Source organism: Protopterus annectens, chromosome 2.part0, assembly GCF_019279795.1.
Source record: "Protopterus annectens isolate FY-2018-M chromosome 2.part0, PAN1.0, whole genome shotgun sequence".
In the NCBI taxonomy this organism is placed as follows: Eukaryota; Metazoa; Chordata; order Ceratodontiformes; family Protopteridae; genus Protopterus; species Protopterus annectens.
Window position 1 is genome coordinate 883001677 of NC_056728.1, and position 20913 is coordinate 883022589.

Consider the following 20913-nt stretch of genomic DNA (forward strand, 5'->3'; position numbering starts at 1 on the left):
GTGGGGGTATCAACTAGCTGTTCCAAGGTGTTTGCATTGACAAAATCGATGAATCTCTGGCCATTTGTGTTATGTCATGAGTAGTTCTTCCAATTTATGTTTTGGTAGTTAAAGCAACCAGGATCAGGGTAAAGGGTTGAATCCTGATAGAGTCAGACAAGTCCATATAGGCAGAATGGCCATCTTGAGTCACATTTGGGGGCTGGTAGTTATGTTTGAATAGGGGTCTTATCAATGGTTAACTGCACCTGGGGTGTCTCCTGTGTGTCATACTGTTTGACCAGCCTGGAGGTGTGTATGTCTTCGATATATATTGACATCCCATCTTCTTTGGCTTTACTGGTCACAGTTTGGGGTCTGGATGTATGATAGGATGGGTAACCAGGTAAGTCTGGGGTGCTCTCTGCAGCTTTGAACCATGTTTCTGTGGCTGCACAAATGTCAGCATTTTCCAGGGTCAAGAATGCTTGCAATGAGTGCAGTTTCATGTTTAGACTCCTAGCGTATAGCAACATAACCTTTAAGTTGTGTTTTGTTGACATTTTTATGCTGGTAGTCTTAACCTCATCACTTTCTCTAAAAAAAAAAAAGGAATTATGGAAGAGGCAAGAACCTTTGTCAGAAGCCTGAAGCCCAGGTGAGACAGATGCAGGCCATATCTGGCAAAGCATCATGATCTGTCAATCATATCTTCCCAGGCTGTTAAGTACTGGATCCCCCTGGAATGGCACCAGAAACTAAACCAATTGTTAAAGTCAATCATTTCCTGTTTGTACTGAGGCATCATTCTAGGTGATAGCAGAATGCTGCTTAAGGCTAGGGACATACCTGCCAGGGAGACTTAATCAGCGAGATCAATCATGTCTGTCCCCATATAGTCCAGGGAGGTACATCTCAAGTCATTCACGCCAACATGAACTATGACAGAGTCATAACAGTACCTGTTGTTGAGAGACTTCAGTGTGTATGTGATATGGCAGATTCTGGCACCTTACAGACAACAAACCGTGACTTTCTCCTTATCCAACCTGGTGAGAGGCACATCTGTGTGTCTCACAATGGAGTCTCCTATGGCTAATGTGTAGGGTTTATGTTGAATCCTTAGTGGATGTGAGACACAGGTGTGTGTACTATGCATGGTATGTGGTGTGGAGGGCTGTGGAGATCATGTGTGTTTTTGCCTCAGACATCTCTTTTGTTTTGGTATGCTTATGTTGAGGACCTCCTCAAATGTGGGTGTGTGTTGTGTAGGTGTGGGAGATGTTTGAGGTGTAGTGATTGTGTTGACAACCTTTTTGTTGCCAGATATCCTGGCTTGAGAGGTAGAGAGCATGGACTCTAGGTTCCTAATGTAATTACATCTCTCGCAAATTGTGTTCCTAGGTGGTGGTAGTAGATGGTTGTCCATGTACATGAGGCAGTTGCTACGATGTGTCAAGATTCCCGTATGTACCAGACTGGCAGGAGAAACTGTAGGACATTATCCATTCATATTTGTCAAAACCTGAGGTAGAAAGGCCAGGGAGACCTAAGGGGGGGGGGGCTAAAACCCAAGTACTTACACCAAACATTAGAAACTTACAACAACACTTATAAATTAGACAGGCTATAAAAAAGCAGTAATAAATGCAAGAGAAAAGATGCAGTTGAACATTTTAGAGAACAAGCAGCAAGTAGCAGAAAAAAGCAAGATGAACAGGGAAATGCAGGATGTATTCCCACTATGTTGCTGATAGCCACATACATACTGCGTTGATAGATGGTGGAGTATCATGTGGTAGTTAGTAGAGGATAGTGTTGGCCAGTTTTGATGTGCAGGGTGTGTACATAGTGGAGAGCAATGTATGTGGCCCTGTGACATGTTCCCCTCTTCTTGTCTTTCAGAAGCAATGTACAGATGGAGGCACCCACCTTTTTCTGCTGCCAAAAATGACATGATCTTGGATGGCCTCAGACTGCATCACAACATCCTTCTTTCCAGGAGTCACCAGAATTGGGAGCAATGTGCTGCACTGTGGGCTGGCCTCATCACATCAGTAAACCAAGTACGGCTACAGGAAAGAAACTACAAGCAGGTCTGACACTGGGTGACCAATATGATAAATGCTGCATGGTAAAGGGCTGCTGCTTTGGCCAGGGACCATGCTGCCACCAGTGGAGGGCCTGCAGCAAAACAACCACTCAGCCACAGAGGAGTTTCTGGCAAACCTGGGATCAGCCACCAGCTCCCATGCTTCCATCATCCTATACATCATGGAGGTGGGTAGCACCACTTCCGCAGTAGAGGAGCATCCAGGTAAGCCTCCTGTGTTTATCAGTGTAATACTGTAGCATTCATTGTGACAGCCTCTGCATACCAGTACATGGATGTCAGGTCAGTCTGCATTGGGAGGGGGGGGTGTTTGTAACACACACTTATGCAGACATACTCAGAATGTCAGCAATGTGGGCAGCATCATAGTTCCTACTGTACATGTTGCTATACACACATATTATCCTATACCAATGCCTCATTTGTGTTTGCTGACAATATCTCTCCCTCACATTTCCATAGGTACATCTGGTGTGGTTGGAATCCAACATCCTGTAGCCAGTGAGTGTGAAATTGTTTTGATATGGCTCACAAATACCCTAAGCATGTTAATGGCTTCCAGTTTGCAATGGACACAGCTGTTATGCTTAGCCAGAGTACAATACTTGTATGTTCAGTTTTGGAGGGGTTCACTGCAGTGCATTGAATCGGTAATCACAGTACTGTATTTGCAGGAGCTGTAACACATCTGCACTTATTTTTGTGAAGTCTATGCAGTCTGCTATACAGGGGGTAATAGTATGGTGAAGATGGGTGCACTGTGTTTTAGGTGTAGTTCCATCACATACACTGATATATTGCTTATTTCACAGGTGTATAGAATTGGCAACATTAACCACATGTAGCTGCAGTGCATGTTATTAAGGACCTGTTTTGTCTGTGTATGTTGTAGAATGCTTGTGTGTTGTACATGGGATAAGATGTGGTATGTATAATGCAGTTGTGGCACCTCACGTGTGTGTGTGTGTGTGTGTGTGTGTGTGTGTGTGTGTGTGTGTGTGTGTGTGTGTGTGTGTGTGTGTGTGTGTGTGTGTGTGTGTGTGTGTGTGTGTGTGTGTGGATCAGCAGTCATAATAGTGCAGGTATTAATGTGGGTATGTTGTTTTCCTCTTCACAGATGACCATGGGGGTTGGAGTGTATCCCCCTTGCAACCTGGTGTCAGTGTCTCATCAGTCTCTGATGATGATAGTGACCATAGTGAGGCACAGGTGGGGTTGTTGGGGGCTGAATCTGTCCCATGGTTTGACATCCCACTTCCTCCCCAATGCCCCAGCAACATACCTCCCAACCATACCAAATTACTCGATTTCTACTGAGTTTTGGGGTCCAAATAATGGGGTGCCACAATTCCCGAATGGCAGCCCTTCATTTTCAAATTTCCTGGCTGTTTTATTTGAATTTTGTTTTTCCTGTTTTTGAGCGGACATCATCACGCACTTGATGATGTCAGTTCCGTGAAACGGCCTGCCAGCCTGTCAGAATTGAGCGCAATGTGCGTGCATTAATTTCTGGCCGGCCGCGAGGGGATTGGAATTCCTTAGCTGTTAATAGTGGAATAAAGCTGCTGAAGCCTGCAGAGTTAAGTTTTCCTAAGCTGAAAGCCGCAAGCCCAGAATGGACAGCTGCAGATGTAATGCTGCTGATAATTAGCTGAAACTGAGAAGCAATGCTGCTTGCAAGGGGGTTTTCCAAGAATGGCTGCGAGGCTAGATCTAGAGAGTGTGTAATTAGTTGTTGTTGAGAGAAGCAATGGTGCTATCATTCATAGTTTAGAAACAATGGTGCTGCTGTTCATAGTTTAGAAGCTGTAGTATTTGGACAAAGCCTAATTGTGTTGTAAATATGTTGTCTTGGGCACTGAACAATGCTGCCAGTATCATTAGTTTACAGCAAGACTGGCATAAGGGAAAAAAATTTTGGCTAACTTAACTAAACACCATGAACCTAACAAAAATTCCTAAAATATTAATAGTTTCAGTAATAAAACTCATCAGACATATAGAAAAAGCAAAGCACATACACTATTTTTGTCTCAGTGCCATGATTAAAAATAACCTTGTCTTCTACTATTTTATAGTTAAAAAAACAAGGAGACCGTGGCCTGAATTCTAAAAGAATGGACCAGCAAATTATGCTTGCTGGGTGCGAAGGAAGTTTTTTTTTTTTTTTTTAATTGGATATTGGGAATGGGTCTGCCCAAGAATGTTTGCACACTTCCTAATCTGCATATACCATTTAACATAGGACATGCTCTTTCTTTAAGAATTGTAACTATTTTACATTTTGGTGATAACATGCAGTAGTATCTTTCCCATAATATAAAGGAATGCAGTCCATTGTATACTTCGCAAAACCAGACAATGAAAAGTTAAGTTTATGGCAGCCTTAAAGAGTTTAAGCAGCATTTAGGAAAAACATATTTCAGCAAGTGTTTTTCATATCTCTTTATAATACCATTGACAAGTTAGTTATTGTCTATTGAAAGCAGGCCATGTGAAACAATTTACTTCATTGCCATTCTGTTTAATTGAAAAGCATATTGTAATACTATCTCCAGATGAAATACCTTTTTTAAAAAGTCTGTCTGTTTACTTGAGTTTCACTGGTAATAGCCTATAAGTATGGATTTTGATCATGATATTGTATGAAACTGGACTGTCTTTGAGTAGTGTACTCGTCAGACTTTATAATTACAGTAATCTGGCTTCTCAGTTACTCTAAGGGAAAACATCAAGTTCCAAAACATCATTAAATAATCTGCACAAAAAGCATGTTTCAATGAGTTAAATAAGTCATCAGAAAAATACATTTCTTCAGTTTTTAAAAATATTTTCCTGTACCTTCTGATCTGATTAACTTTTGATTGTCTGGCAGTTCATTGATAACAAGCTGCTTCCTATGGTCCAGAGTTTGATTCCTTCAGCCTCCACTGTCTAACTGTGTGATTTTGAGCATATATATATATATATATATATATATATATATATATATATATATATATATATTGTGTGTGTGGAAGTAGACTTTTATGATGGAAATGTTCTGAACTAGCCAGTTTTGTCATTATTGGTTCATGCATTTTGTTTCATTGCCTACTAGAAAAATGTTCAAACAATAAATTCAAAATGTGCTCTAAGTCTAACAAGTGTGCTGTATTATAAAAGGAATATAATGTAATAAAGTCAGGAAGGTGTATCAAAGAACACATATATGTTTCTTGTTTTGTGTGCAAGGGGCCTATGATTTGAAAACAGCTCAAAGGTAATCTTTATTCATCACTGGCCAGATGCATTTTCTTCGGATGTGGTGTGGGTTTTAATGCTGTTTCAATGAAGCTTGAGTTTCTAGGGCAGAGAAGTTTTAATGCCAAGTCTACTTTCATTGTGAGACAGTATTGCTTTGTTTAGCAGTTGTGTTTGTGCATTGTGCTATAAAATGTAAATATATAATCCAAAAAATCATTATAGAAGTAAAGCAGTATGCACATTAGTGTTTATGGTAAATGGGGCGAAATAGCCAGGTAATGGGACATTGGAATGACTGCAGGGGGACTCTGGTGCCATAGTTTGGTTGTCTGTTCTTCAGTTTGAAAGCTAATATCCCACAATTCCATTGGAGTGGACAGGGTTATGCACTTATGCATGCAAATTTTATGTTAATCAGCGTACAGATTTGTGCCTATTTTTCATGGGCCTTGTCCAGATTTTTGATGTTTCCAGGTTGAGAGGTATGCCTTGCACACAGGCAGTATGCCCATACATACCTAGTACCCTTCGGACACAGATATTGGACAGTCAGAGTTTGGTGACATAGAACAGTAGAGTGTGGTGACTATGGCATCTGTGACTGTAGACACTAGCCATAGCTATCGAGCTGGTGAGGTCCCACACAGGCAGATTGACAGGGTGCTCGAAAGAGGACTGCTGCTCATCCATCACCTGTCACAGGTGTCACAGCATGAGTCACTTACATGTTTTGGTCCATCTTGGAGGCACAGGCACATTCCTAATGCAACATCAGATGGATGCTCAAGATTACAGATGCATCACTGTCTGACATCTGTGACTCCATCCACAATATTGGTGATGCCATGCATCATTTCACTGATGTATGGACAGATGGTGGGGTGAGACAATGTCAGTCTTTGACCACACATTGTCTGTGCTAGAACATGTGGGAGTAGGGCATTGGACACATGGTCATAGGTCAGCACCAGCATCTGCTGAGAGTCCACATGGTCATGCACACTCATTCTCCCATAGTGGCAGTGCCACCAGCAATACAGTAGGGAGGGTGCTGTCCACACCATGACATGGCAGGCCATGGACACATAGTCCTGGGTGGTCCCATGAGGGACACAGGCCCAGCAGACACCACTCACCATCAGAGACTAGTCCTGCATCTGACCCTGGGCATGGTGGTGCCAGTGCCACTCCTGGCCATGCCAGTTCCCATATTTGTGGCCCTGAGATGGTGAACTTTCCAGTCTGCCATGTACGGTCCACTGCTGTTCAACATACCCACATGTAGGGCTAGCGCATGGCTTGACTGTGTACACACACACACATGCATACATCATCATGCAGGTCACCAACAGACACACACACACACCACCTCTCCATGGCTCACCTGACTCCCACACACAATGTCAACTGTTTGGCAAAGTCTAGACCTCTGGCTCCCTCACACCACACCCTGTGCATGTGATGATACCTGTGCCACATCCATGATATCCATAACATTGATGCAGGGACATGCAAATATGTTTCTGATGCACAGGGTGACTATAGTACATTACATGACATTGTTTACTGTGGTTTTGTTATGCTATGACAGGTGCTGTGTGTTGGCATGTGTCATGAGTACACATTAACGTAGTTGTTCCTTTGTTGCATGATGTTAGATTGGTGGAGGTGTCACAGACTGACAGGTTACTTTAAAAAATTTGAATGTTTCTATTGCAGGGGTGTGAGTGGCTACTTTGTGGAGACTTGTTGGCGATACAGCAGCTCAGGATGGTATGGTAGCAAAGCAGAAGTATGACATCAGTGAGGTAAGGCTTTATTAATGCATGGTTACCTAGGTGCATCTGTGTAGAGCAGTGATTGTGGTGGCAGATAGCATTTATGTCTAGGTAGTTGTAGCCTTCCTAAAAATAGAAGAGGACCAAGTAAGGGATATAAAACAAACTCTGTAGCTCTATTCTCAAAAGATAATCTGAGGGACTTAGTTTTTTATGAGCAAATAAAGGAGAGGGACCTAGATTATCTGAAACCTCTTGAATGGAAGTTAAAACTTCCCAATTATTAATTAAAATCTCTTTAATAGCTTGTGTGCCCCTACATATAGGTACAGGGAAACTAGCATGTCTGTCTAACACTGCATGTGAAACATCTTCGTGCAGGGAAGTGTGTTCGGAAGAAGTGTTGTAATAGGGTATATTAGAGGGAGTTGCCCTTAGTTCATTGAATTCCTGCCCCAATAGTGAAGGCCTTTTTTAATATAATAATATGGGTGTTCTAACGGATATACAGTCACATTCCTGCCAAAATGTACAGTCTCCTTCTACTTTTGTTTCTCCAGCTCAGCCGTTGATTTCAGCTGTTCAGCCACGTTTCTACCAATCAGCATCTTACTTCTGCAGCCCCACCCCTTGTTTCTACAGCACAAACTGTAAATACTACATTTCAAGCAGCCACATTAGTTACTGAACCATTAAGACATCTTTTTTCACCTCCAGATACTGTTCATACTGATCCCTTACAACATATGGACTCTTCACTAGTTTTTTTAGCTCAGGACTTACAGACATTGCTTCCCTCTCCTACGGCTATAAGGAGAAAAAGGAAGAGTGGTTTCTTACAAAAGAAGAGGGAAGTTCAGCAATTCATTCCACCAGAGAGATCAGTACTTACACCAGGAGCTCAACCTACATCAAAGACAGATCGGGACCCAACAACAATGGACAGAGACTTATGAGGGGGAGATCAGTACCCACAATTGGACAGGGACTTATTGATATCTGAATCAGACAATACATTTTAGTGATTATAGTCATGCCAATTCTGAAGTCTTTAACCTTACAAATAAAGTTTTCTCTTGTCATACACTTCAGCTGTTACAAAAAAGTTTTCCTTTATACCTGCTCATAGAGCAGAAGTTTCTGCTGTACTTCTTGACCTCAGACTTTATGTAAGAAAACTCAATCTCAAATTACTATGTCAAAAAGACAACATTTTGGATGAAGATGAATGAAGTAATGTTGATATTAACCTTTTGCCTTCTTTACCTATTAAGAAAAGTCTGTGTAACCCACCACTTTGCAACACATTACATATATTCCTAAAAATGTGTGAAAAAGATTTGCGTAAAATGTTTAGTAACTGTAGAACTAAATGGTTCAATTTAACCCCAGAACAAGTGTCAGCCCTTTCTACTTTGCACTCAGACAAATCCCTTAGAATTATGAGGGCTGATAAAGGGTCTGGCATAGTTTTAATGGAGCAAGACATATATGTGCACACATTACAAGAAGATTTGAATAACAGCGAATATTATGCATTGGTAAACATTTCTGATGTAAAACGAGCTTTTATCAGGATTGAGAGAACCATTTCTTCTCTTCTCAAAGAAGGGGCTATTTCCGAATTGGAAGCTAGGTATATAACAGTGCAGGATCCACATTTAGGGAAGATTTTTGGAATTCCCAAGATACACAAATTTCAAACAAACCCTCCCTTCAGACTATTGTATCTAATAAAAGAACTAAAACAGAGGGCATAACAGAATTCTTAGACATATTATTAAATCCAGTAGTGCAGAAGTCACCATATTATTTAAAGGACTCATGGGATTTTTTGACTTTATTGTACAACAATCCACCTTCTTCTAAAGAATTAATTTTCATTACATTAGATGTAGAAGCGCTTTATACAAATATACCTCACCTGGAAGGTATAGATTTTGTTAGGTCATACCTGTCTTCATATACCACCCTTTCTAATGATAAAATTAACACCATTTTCAAACTTATGTCCTTGGTACTGGAAGGCAACTTTTTTTCCTTTTAATAATGATATATTTCATCAAATTAAAGGGGTGGTCATGGGCTTGAAAGTAGCTCTCACTTTTGCAAATTTAGTGCTACTGACCTGGGAATTAAATACTTTAAAATCCTTACCAGGTTTTAGACTTGTCAAACTATATAAACACTATATTGACGATATATTTTTTTTATTTGGGAGGGTAGTGATAGTGCATTACAAGATTTTTTAAAAGTTCTATCTGACAGTATACCATTTTTAAGTTTTAAACTGTCCTCTTACTGTAAGCATATTAATTTTTTGGATACTCTTATTACATTTAATGATGATACCCTTACTTGGTCCTCTTCTATTTTTAGGAAGGCTACCTTTAGAAATAACTATTTACATTTTTCCAGTATGCACCCCTATTTTATGAAGCGCAACCTGGCCAGGGGGCAATTCATTAGAGTCTCGTGCTTAATAAGTAATGACAGTGATTTCATACATGAATGTAGAGTTTTTGGATGCTTTTTACTACAGAGAGGTTACCCTATTAAGCTTATTAACCACTTATTTAATGACATTTGGTCATGTAGCTATACAAAGTTTCCTCCCATACTTTTTAAAGGGTTCGTACCTAAGCATCTTTCAAGCACTGATTCACTAGCTCTCCAAGATACTATGAATAAACATCACACCTATCAATTCAATGAACTAAGGGCAACTCTCACTAATATACCCTATTACAACACTTCTTCCGAACACACCTCCTTACATGAAGATGTTTCACATGCAGTGTTAGACAGACACACTTGTTTCCCTGTATCTATATGTAGGGACACACAAGCTATTTAAGAGATTTTAATTAATAATTGGGAAGTTTTAACTTTCAGTCAAGAGGTTTCAGATAATCTAGGTCCCTCTCCTTTATTTGCTCATAAAAAAACTAAGTCCCTCAGATAATCTTTTGAGAATAGAGATACACAGTTTGTTTTATATCCTTCTACAATTAATAATGCAACCCCAGGTATGCATATATGTGGTACGTGTGTAGCCTGTGCACATATTTCGGTTTGTGATGAATATGTATTTAAACATAATAATTATTCCATTTCTTTTAAACAATATTTTGATTGCAAATCTATGTACATAGTTTATGCTGCAGTCTGCATTATCTGTTCATCATTTTATAGTGGTAAAACTATCAGAAAATGATCTACCACAATTAAGGAACATTCTGCAGCCATAAGAAATAAGAATAACAAAAATGCATTAGCTGAACATAGTATTTCTTGTCTTCATTTTGGGGATTTTAAATTCTTTGTAATTGATTATGTTCCTCAGTTTTTTGGTGATAGTAACACACTACTTGAAGTCAGAGAATTATTATGGCAATTAAAACTGAATGCAGATGCTCTACCAGGCCTCAACAAAACACTTAATATTAAGTGTGATCTGAAATGGTGCCAATACTTTAGCCTACTTGATTGGTGTCACAGTCTCTGTACAGTTTTTGTGTGTATAATTGGTTTACGGTTTTAGTTTACAGTACAATTCTGACAAGCAGTACTTTATTGGTTCATTATACTATTAGACCAACCCTTCTTTTGAAAAGGTTATATATACCTTGTAATGTATCTGATGAAGTCCAGTTATTAAATGGATGAAAATGCTAATAACAGCTCCAGTGTATTTGTCCGCATATTGTACAGTTTTTCTGTTTTTTCACAAAGTATTTTGTTATATGTATGTGTATATATATATATATATATATATATATATATATATATATATATATATATGTTACCTCTATATATATATATATATATATATATATATATATATATATATATATATATAGATAGATATAGATATAATATATCTGTATATACCACATACTGATAGATTAGGGTAATCTTGTCTAACGGGGATAGGGAGAGACATATGCATATACATTGCTCTCTGTATGCTCAGAGATATATTCACATCTCAGTTCCTTAGGCAGTGGCATCAAACATGGGACGACACTAGCTAAGTGCGGGAGCATGCCCAGTGTGACTGTCAGTAATTCCAAGGTGACTCCAAGCCGGACCTACCTGTACTCCAGTCCGGGAATTTCTATGCTACAGCCAATTGGCTAGTGCACCTGATTCAGCACTCCAGCACCTCCCTGATATTATGTTCGACTGATTACCCAGCTGTGAGCTGCACATAATATCTGAGTCATATCTAGGGTATGTACAGATTGTAATAGACTGTACAGGGTTTTGCATCATATGTCTGGTACATAATTACATAGCAATGTGATTTTCTGGTGCAACAGTGGAAAATCATTATAGATTGATGTTAGGTATTGATGAGAGACATTTGAGTTGCTGATTACATACACAACAGGGAACCCATGCTACTGCACGATCTGCTATTCTCTGCACTTCCTACATTTTTCTGGCCAGTAGTTAATCCTTCACCTTACATGTGGACCTTTGTCCCACTCCTGTTCATGGCTTGTGTCCATATTTCCTGTTCTAAGTAGTTGTAGGTCTGCTGTGACTGTGGTACATGATGTAACAGCACACACAGGTTTACAGACTTCACACCCCTGACTGTACATGTTTAGCAGGATGTCCAGCATTCCGCTCCATATGTTTGCTCTGCTCCTTAGATTTTTTGGTAATATACTACAACATGGTGCCCACTGACTTGTTGTAGGTACTGACACAGTTACATGAAGGCCTTTACATCCTGCTGCTACTCTGACTTGTTCCAACCTGCTGTTATACTGGCCACCTTCTAGGCTACTCAGAGCTTGTGTAATGTCCATAGCCATGGCCCCCTGTCCCTCCATTGTCTCTGGCTTTGTCCATCTTTCTTGCTGTAACAAATACTGACATACTGACAATCTTTGTGATTCCTACCAGAGAAGTACCTCACATGCAAAATTGTAGGTGCAGCCAGCTTTGAACCATGAACACCATCAACCATGCTAATGTACTTAGCCCACTGAACTACACCAACTGCCAGAAAGTGAAGTGTAATTCCTGACACTAACAACAGCAGTCAGACATACACTTTGACCCCTACATATTGAGGAAATAGAACATGTCACCAGGTTGTTTTGGACAGCCCTGGAATTGTGTGGTCTGCTGCTATTACCTTGAAAATGTACTGTTACTGCAGTTGTATGGGAATATGGGTGTGTAAAGGGTTGGGGACTCTAGCATTGACAGTCATGCATCTGTCCTATAACCCTGCTGTTTGGGTTTTGCTGCCTTGTGGCCTACTGCATATTATGAGGCAGTGACTATTGGACAGATAGTTCTTGTTGTCCCATATAGCTGTTAGTTCTCCCCAGGTAGCCCACGTTATTCTCTTACATACATGCAGCAAGTCCATACATATGCTACCATAGGTTTAGTACCCTACATTTGTTGTAAAGAAGAGTGACTTACTTTGTGCCTGTAGCAGTTGAGATAACAGTGCTTTAGGGCTGAATCTGTTTGATGCACACATTACATAGACAATATAAGGTACAGGTTGTGTGGTGTCGCTGGCATCCTTTTTACTATGTATGTGAGTCGGAGTGAGGTGTTAGTCCCTAGGACCCTAGGTTGTCAGTGCATGTGTTATGCGCTGCCTCTTCGCCAAGACCAGGCCATACAGGGCACACCTACATCTGCCTACAGGGACAGGCTCAAGGGGTTCCTCCTCTGAGTCCACCTGTGACTGTGGCTGTGGTTACCTTGGCACTGGTGGGGGATATGTGTCCATTCCCTGTGATGTTCCTGCTGCAGCTGTTTCCACAGGACCATACTGTGTAACATGACACATACTGTGAACATCTGTGCACATGTGACTGGAAAGTACTCCAGTGCTCCACCAGATATAATGAGACAGTGGAACCATGACATGAGCAGCCCAAACACATAGGTTCATAGGTACATAGGTAGTTAATAAGCTATCGACCCAAGGGCCTATGCAAGCCTAGCCAACAAGGTTCCCTGGCTTACGCCACCCAAGAAAGTTATTTTCCTGTGCTACTGATGAGCAGAGACACAGAAGTGATCATGCTCTATGATGTTCCTAGTTTGTGCGTGTGCCTCATTATGACATTCTTTGGTAGGTGTGTGTGCATTTCTAATAGGTGTCATCATTCATGGTTCCAGTGCATAGCCAGCATCCCCCAGTAGATGGCCGTATGGGATGTCCCCCCTGGAAAATGTCTGGTACAGCTGTGATAAGTGCCAGATATGGGAGTCGTGATAACTGCCAGGGCTGTAAGCACACACATTGATGATAATGCCCTGGGCATTGCTCATGACCTGGCAGTTGATGGAGTGATACCCCTTGTGGTTGACATAGACTCTACCCTCCACACAGAGCAGTGATTTCATGTGCACATGAGTGCAGTCTATGGCAGACAGTACCTCAGGTTAGTGTGCTACATAGTGGAAGAGATGCATACTGCTTGCCTTCTCCTTAGGGGTGCTGGGTAAATAAATGTGCTCACTGGCATGAGTTTGCATGGCAGCTAGGAACTGGAGTATCCTGGATGCAGATGCCTGTGAGACCCCCATCATGTCCCAGCTCCTGTAGCTAGTATTCTAAGGGCTACACATACCTTTGTTTCCACTGGGATGGGGTACCCTCTGTTGGCTCTGGGTCTGAGTTGAAGCTGTCAAAGCTCGGTGAGTTAATGTAGTATGTCCCTGTCATCCCTATAATGTTCTACAATCTCCAGGTCATGTAGGCCCTGGAAGGTTTACCCTGGATCTGAACACACTTCTCCTTCTCAGTCTGGGCCTATTGTCAGCATCAGCACTGACTTCAGCATCTAGCACTTACAGATGTAGCAAAGCAGCAGCAGCCCCTAGCATTCTGTCAGTTAAAATTCCTACGTGTGTATGCCAATGGTGCAGAGTTTGTGGGAAAAATCACATTGTAGGGTGTATGCATGCTTTATAGTGTTGTGCTGCAGATGTAGCTTGTGTGATTGACTAACTATGATGCATTCCACTGGCCAGGTATACCATTGAGGGGTTTGAATGACCCAGTATCAGTGGAACAGGCCTTATCAATCATTTATATATGAGTGGCTTTCCCAGGCTATTTCCTTTTTTTTTAAAAAAAAAATGCTTTCTCTGCTAAGCACTGCGGTGCAGCGCACGAACCCATGGCTCTGATGTAAACACTGTTCAGCAGTCTGGACACACCCCCTATGCATGGGCAAACTCAGCATTGCTTAAAACAGCTAAAACACATGCCCTACAGCTAAACAAAGCCTAGCAGCACTAGACACCCCCCCCCTGCTTAGCTAAGAGGAGCACCACACAAACGGGCACCACAGAGCTCCAATCCGCTTAAACATATTGTGATACACTCCATTTTGATGTTAGCTACCTCCTCTGTGGACACAACCATGGTTCTGGGGCTACAACAACTTTACTGTAGGCACAGTAGCCCAGTTTTGCTATTCAGTAACCCCAGCTCATTTGCATACTGATCCGTTCACACAACCTGGATACTTCACTATTCTAGGGCCTGCCTCCTTAGCAACCACGGAAATCTACCATTGTGCATACTGCTTGTAGGGCCCTATAATACATTATTCTGATATATGTCTTATTTTTGGATGCTACAGTTTTTATTTATTTATTTTTTTTGCATAACGGCATGTTTGAGCACCACTGTGTGGTGCACAAACTTGATATGGCTATTAAAAAAAAAATAAATTATTTTTAATTATTTTGCATTATTTTCTGCACATACAGGGCATAGTTTTGCACATAACTGTCCCTAATATGCAATCCCTGGCCTTCTAAATGGGCTTTTACAGCCCCTGTTCAATTTTTGCTTTCTTGTACACAGTAATTTTCCGTGTACACTTTGGACACCGACACGGGGTCTGCACCTATCTGCATGCAGGATCACTCCAGCACCCTCATTTGATCTCATTTGCATGAAATTCACCTCCTTATGAGGTGATTTGCATTCTTCAGACACATCTGTGTCTGCACACTTGTGTATGCCCCTCTGCTCTGTTTACTGGATTGCACACCTGCCGGTTTCCATGTTAGAGCCACACCATTCTGCATACATGGAACATCACTCTGTGTAGGCTTTATTGAATTCTCCCCATTATCTTTTTTCAGTCTTTGCTTCTTGCTGATCATGAGCTCCTGCTTCATATGCAGGGTGGCAGTAAGAGCAGATTTCAGAACCAAATTTTGGATCTTGGTCTCAACTCTAATTGATAGACTGTAGCATGGTCAGGGTGTCCTGGGCTGTCTTAGCTCTGGTTGGTGCCAAATGTACACGGTTTCCTTTTGATCAACAAGTATCTAGAGATAATAATAATCTACTTGGGTGACAATAATTTATGTTCCATTCCAAAATGTATACTCTTGGGTAAAATGATGACTGACTTAGCCATACTGCATCATTATTTTATGAGTAAAACATTTAATTTGCACATCAATAATCCTTTTTTTTTGAATGGTATATCTAAGTCCATGGCTATTGAAATTGCCTACCATTTTTTTGAATCGGAGAATAGCCAGAGCAGCCAATCAGTCTGGCTTCCTGGTAATCGGTCATCCGAGCTGTAGAAGTTGGTCTTGGATTTTTATCATTTGGACAGTATTCATCTAAATGACCTGGATTAGGGCTTATTTTATCTGCAGTTAGCATTACAGGTTCAGGAGATTTTCACTGATATCTGTAGAGATTAAAGTTTCAATGCTTTTTTCAGTTTATGGTTCAGAAAAGGGGGGAGCTGAATGCTGACATGCTGGTGAGTGGTGGCCTTATGCAGCCTTATTCTTCTTCTCTGTCATCTCCTCCCTATTTGTCCAAATAGCAAGTAGTGGGTGTTGGTCCAAAGTGGGCAGATATTTATGGGCCTCTAAAGAACTGGTATTGACCAAGCTGAGATGGCACTTTGTATGGAGCCCTGAGTATTTTTCCTGGAATGAGTAGGCCAGAACCGGCTGGGGATATGGCAACTGGCTAGTCACAGAAAAAAATTAATTTGATGTGATATATACAGTTTACAATTTTAGATATGTATGTAGTTGGATATAAGTAATTGTTTCCTGAAGCTATGTGTATGTTTATATATATTAATTTTAATAAATGGTTGTAATCCAGATGGTTTATATGGTTTTATTTACAGGAAGTTTAACCTATTACTTGTTTGCCTATTGTTTGCATGCAAGTGCGGGCTGAACTGACTGGGCAGTGTCATTTAGTAGGAGGGACCAGTTCTCTTTATACCTTTGACTTCGTACAGGCTGGGCATTCTGATAACTGGCAATTGTCTACTCCCCCTCCCTCCCATATTTTACAGGTACTGTATGGCAGTGCATTTTCATAATATATATGACAGTGCAGAGCAGACGCCTTAAGTGGCCTCACCCCCCCCATTACCCCCCCATTTTTCCAAATAGCAAGTAATGGGCATTGGCCCAGTGTTGAGCAGATGCTTATGGGCAGCTAAAGAATTAGTACAGAATGAGCCAAGTTTGCACTGTGTACATCTCAAAGTTTTTTCCTGGAATGAGTTGGCCAGAACAAGCAGGGGATATGCCAAGTGCCAAGTAACAGGAGCAGTTCATTTTGCGTGAAATATACAGTTTATGGTTTTGGATTTGTATGTAGTTGATTAAAACAATTGTTTCCTGAAGCTACATGTACGTTTATATACATTAATTTTAATAAACGGTTACAACCCAGATGGTTTATGTGTTTTCATTTACAGGAAGAGAGGTCTGTTACTTGACAGCATTCCTTAACCCTATACTTTCCAGAGTTTATTCGGAGGTGGTTGGGACTGTTTTCTTCTTTGCAACAGCTTTTACATGTTTGCTCAAGTTCAGATGGGGGATGCATTGCTGAAATACGTTACACAATTTCCCATTTGCAGTTACTAGATTGTGCCCTATAGTGTGTTCTGATTATAATTTTTTACTTTTCACACATAGCTGTACTAGGTAAGGGGGCTGGGCCATCCTGCACTTCCCCATTCAAATGGGACTACAGATATAACAGGTACTGCAAACCCCAAAGAGTATGTTGCCATGTGTTGAGCTAGGTGTTAATTAATGAAGTGGGGATCATTTATGCAGAATTATACCATGCGAAGATCGGAAACTTGAGAAACGTGCATGCTGATTGGCTAATCCAACTAGTGTGCACATAGTAAATCGTACCATAAACAAGGAAACAAGTCCGGTCGCTAAATATCGTGCTGCGGCGACAGCAAGTAAACAGTAAAGTACACTAAATGTAAAACCAAAAAACACACAACAATTCAACTAAAACAGAGAAAATTAACCATTTCCCATATTATATTCCTCATTCCCTTACCTCGAACACAAACAAAATAAAAACTCATGCAGTCGCAAATACACCACACACACACACTACATAACCACCAGTTATAACACAACAAAACCAAGCATTCTCATAAAACCATTCACTCACCTATATTCCCTACAATACCTATACACACACAACTCCAAAAATATACATACTAAAACACACCACACATCCCTCAAAGTGAAAACACACACCATACCAAACGTCCACATCAGCATACATCTTCTAAAACCGCATACAACACCACCATCTAGTGACCAATTACTAAAAGTACATATTTTAAAAAAATTAATACAAATTAACACTACACCACATTTCAACATACCCATAACTACTAAAACATAACTACACGTTATAAACGTCTACACTGCTTAAACTATTTTATAACAAGCACCACATATCCTTTTGATTACATCCCTTCAAAAATCCTGCACGAGCCCTGTTAAACACAAAGACTACAAACTCAGACAGGAAGAAACATCCAAACAAGAGACACCATAGATAGAAAATAATAAAAAAAAATAGAAGTAAACTTTGAAGTAATAAGTGACAGTGAAATAGAAGAAATAATATTTAAGAACATACTACAAACCACAATAAAACCATCAACAAGCAAGAAAATTCTCCAACCACAAGAACAGGAATTACTACAGCATAACAATGTCCTTATAGAAGACAACAGTGTGACAAGCCATACTCTTCAGAAAGGTAAAAAAAACATTAAAAGCCTATTCCACTCAGAAATGTAAAAGACATGCAGAAAAATTTCTTAAAGAAATAGAAACACTAGAATTAGAAAAAGAAGAATTAAGTACAAGAAAACAAATACAGTGGGCTATAAACATATTTCAAAACTGGAAAAAACAAAAACACTACAACATAGACTTCCACACTATTACACCAGAAAAATTAAACAAAATACTTAGAGAATTCTATGCTACAGTACGAAACACAAAAGGACAAGAATACGTAATAAGTGCATTTGTATCCTTACGTGCAGGACTAAACCAATATATAAACAACCCACCATTCAATAGAAAGATTAACATAATAACAGATATAGCTCTAACAAATGCAAATAACGTATTTAAGTCAGTAATTAAAAATTACAGAAGACAAGGAAAAGATACAGCAGAACACCACCAGCCACTCACAATGCAAGAAATAACACAACTGAGAAACAGCCAAACACTTTCCCCAAACACAGTAGACGGACTAGTAAGAAAAGTCTGGTTTGATATACAGCTACACTTCACACGACGTGGGAATGAAGGAGTACGATACCTCACAGAAGACAGTTTTACAATAAAGTTACAGATGGCACAGAATATGTAACAAAAAATTTCAACGAACATACAAAAAAACACAAAGAACATGATGATGTTACAAAATATTTACTAAGAGGATTCATGTTCGAAAACCGCACAGACCCTTCATGTCCTGTAAAAAGTTTCAAAAAATACTTACAAAAAAGGCCACCTAATACAAAACAACTGTTCCTCCACCCAAAAAAATATCCACAACATGTACTTGACAAAATGGATACATGGTACACAACACAACCAATGGGAAAAAACTATCTTGCAAACATGTTACCACAAATCTGCAAACAAGCAAACCTATCAAAGAGAAACACAAACCACTCCTTAAGAGCAACAGCAGTAACATTACTGTCACAATCAGGGATGGAAGCAAGGCAAATAATGACTGTCACAGGACATAAAAGTGAAGCATCACTAAGATTGTATTATCAACCTTCAGTAGATAAATTTAAAACATGGGGAAAAATAATATCTGGAACACAAGAAACACCAAAAAATCCAATACATGAAGACAATATCAATAACACAACAGACAACGGACCAAGAAAAAAAAAATGAAAGTCCATAACACAGAACTTCCATACCTGTAAAATGAACCAGAAAAACCACAAGACAAACAACAGATTATAAACTATGGAACAATAAACATCTACAATATAGAAACCCAACAAAATAAGTAAGTAAACTCTAAATTTATACTAAAACCACACACACACACACACACACATATATATATATATATATATATATATATATATATAGAGAGAGAGAGAGAGAGAGAGAGATAGATAGATACAATGCAATATATAAACATAAAATTAACTATAAACACAATTTCTCATTACAGATACTACACTAAGAAGAACTCAAGCCAACATATGAACATAGACAACCATCAAGACAGAACCAATACAGAAATATAAAATAAACTACAACAAGAAGACATACCAAAAGCTTTAAAACTATGAAGACATACCAAAAGCTTTACAACTATATTTACTAATATAATTATTTCCTAACATTTCCTGAAAAATTAAAAAATAACATGTATTTAAATTAAAACAGAAATAAACAATAAAAACAAACTGAAAGTGTGGACTATTTTATCTCACAAAAAGTGGAAGAATAGAAAAAAAAGCTAACAAAAACCTAAATAAAAACAATACAAATATAATACAAAACAAACTAACACCATGGTATAATAGCAATAACCCACTTCTGGGTGTGGGTAATGCTGGATTTACCCACAGTTGTCTTTGTTTGGTCCCTCGGGCTTCGCCCTCGGGACCAAACCACGCCAACCGTGGGTAAATTCAGCATTACCCACACCCAGGCATGGGTTACTGCTATATTATACCATGATCCCCCCAAAATGTGCACGCTGATTGGCCAGCGTGCCCATTGTAAATCGAGTTATACTAATGGAAAAAGGTCCGGTCGCCCGGACTTGTTTCCATTAGTATAACTCGTTTTTAAACACTGTCTTGCTATGTTAAATGGGTTTAACATAGCAAGACAGCTTTAAAATAAGCAACGGAGATCTCCGTTGCTTATTTTAAAGCTGTCTCACTATGTTAAACCCATTTAACATAGCGAGGCAGTGTTTAAAAAGCAACGGAGAAAGCAAGATCTCCGTTGCTTTTTAGTGTCTCGCTATGTTAAATGAGTTTAACATAGCGAGACAGTTTAAAATAAGCAACGGAGATGTCCGTTGCTTATTTTAAAACTGTCTCGCTATGTTAAACTCATTTAACATAGCAAGACATTAAAAAGCAACGGAGATCTTGCTTTCTCGTTGCTTTGCACAGCTCTGATGTACTGCGCAGGCGCGGTACATCAGAACTGCCGGATGCCAGACATCTGCGGAAGGGCAGTAAACAGGCATTATACTATGCCATTATTTAAGAAAAGTAATAGTTTCTTTTCTTAAATAATGTCATGATAATAGCAATAACTCACTTCTGGGTGTGGGTAATGCTAAATTTACCCACGGTTGGCTTTGTTTGGTCCCTCGGGACCAAACCACGCCAACCGTGGGTAAATTTAGCATTACCCACACCCAGGCGTGGGTTATTGCTATATTATTTCTACTGCATT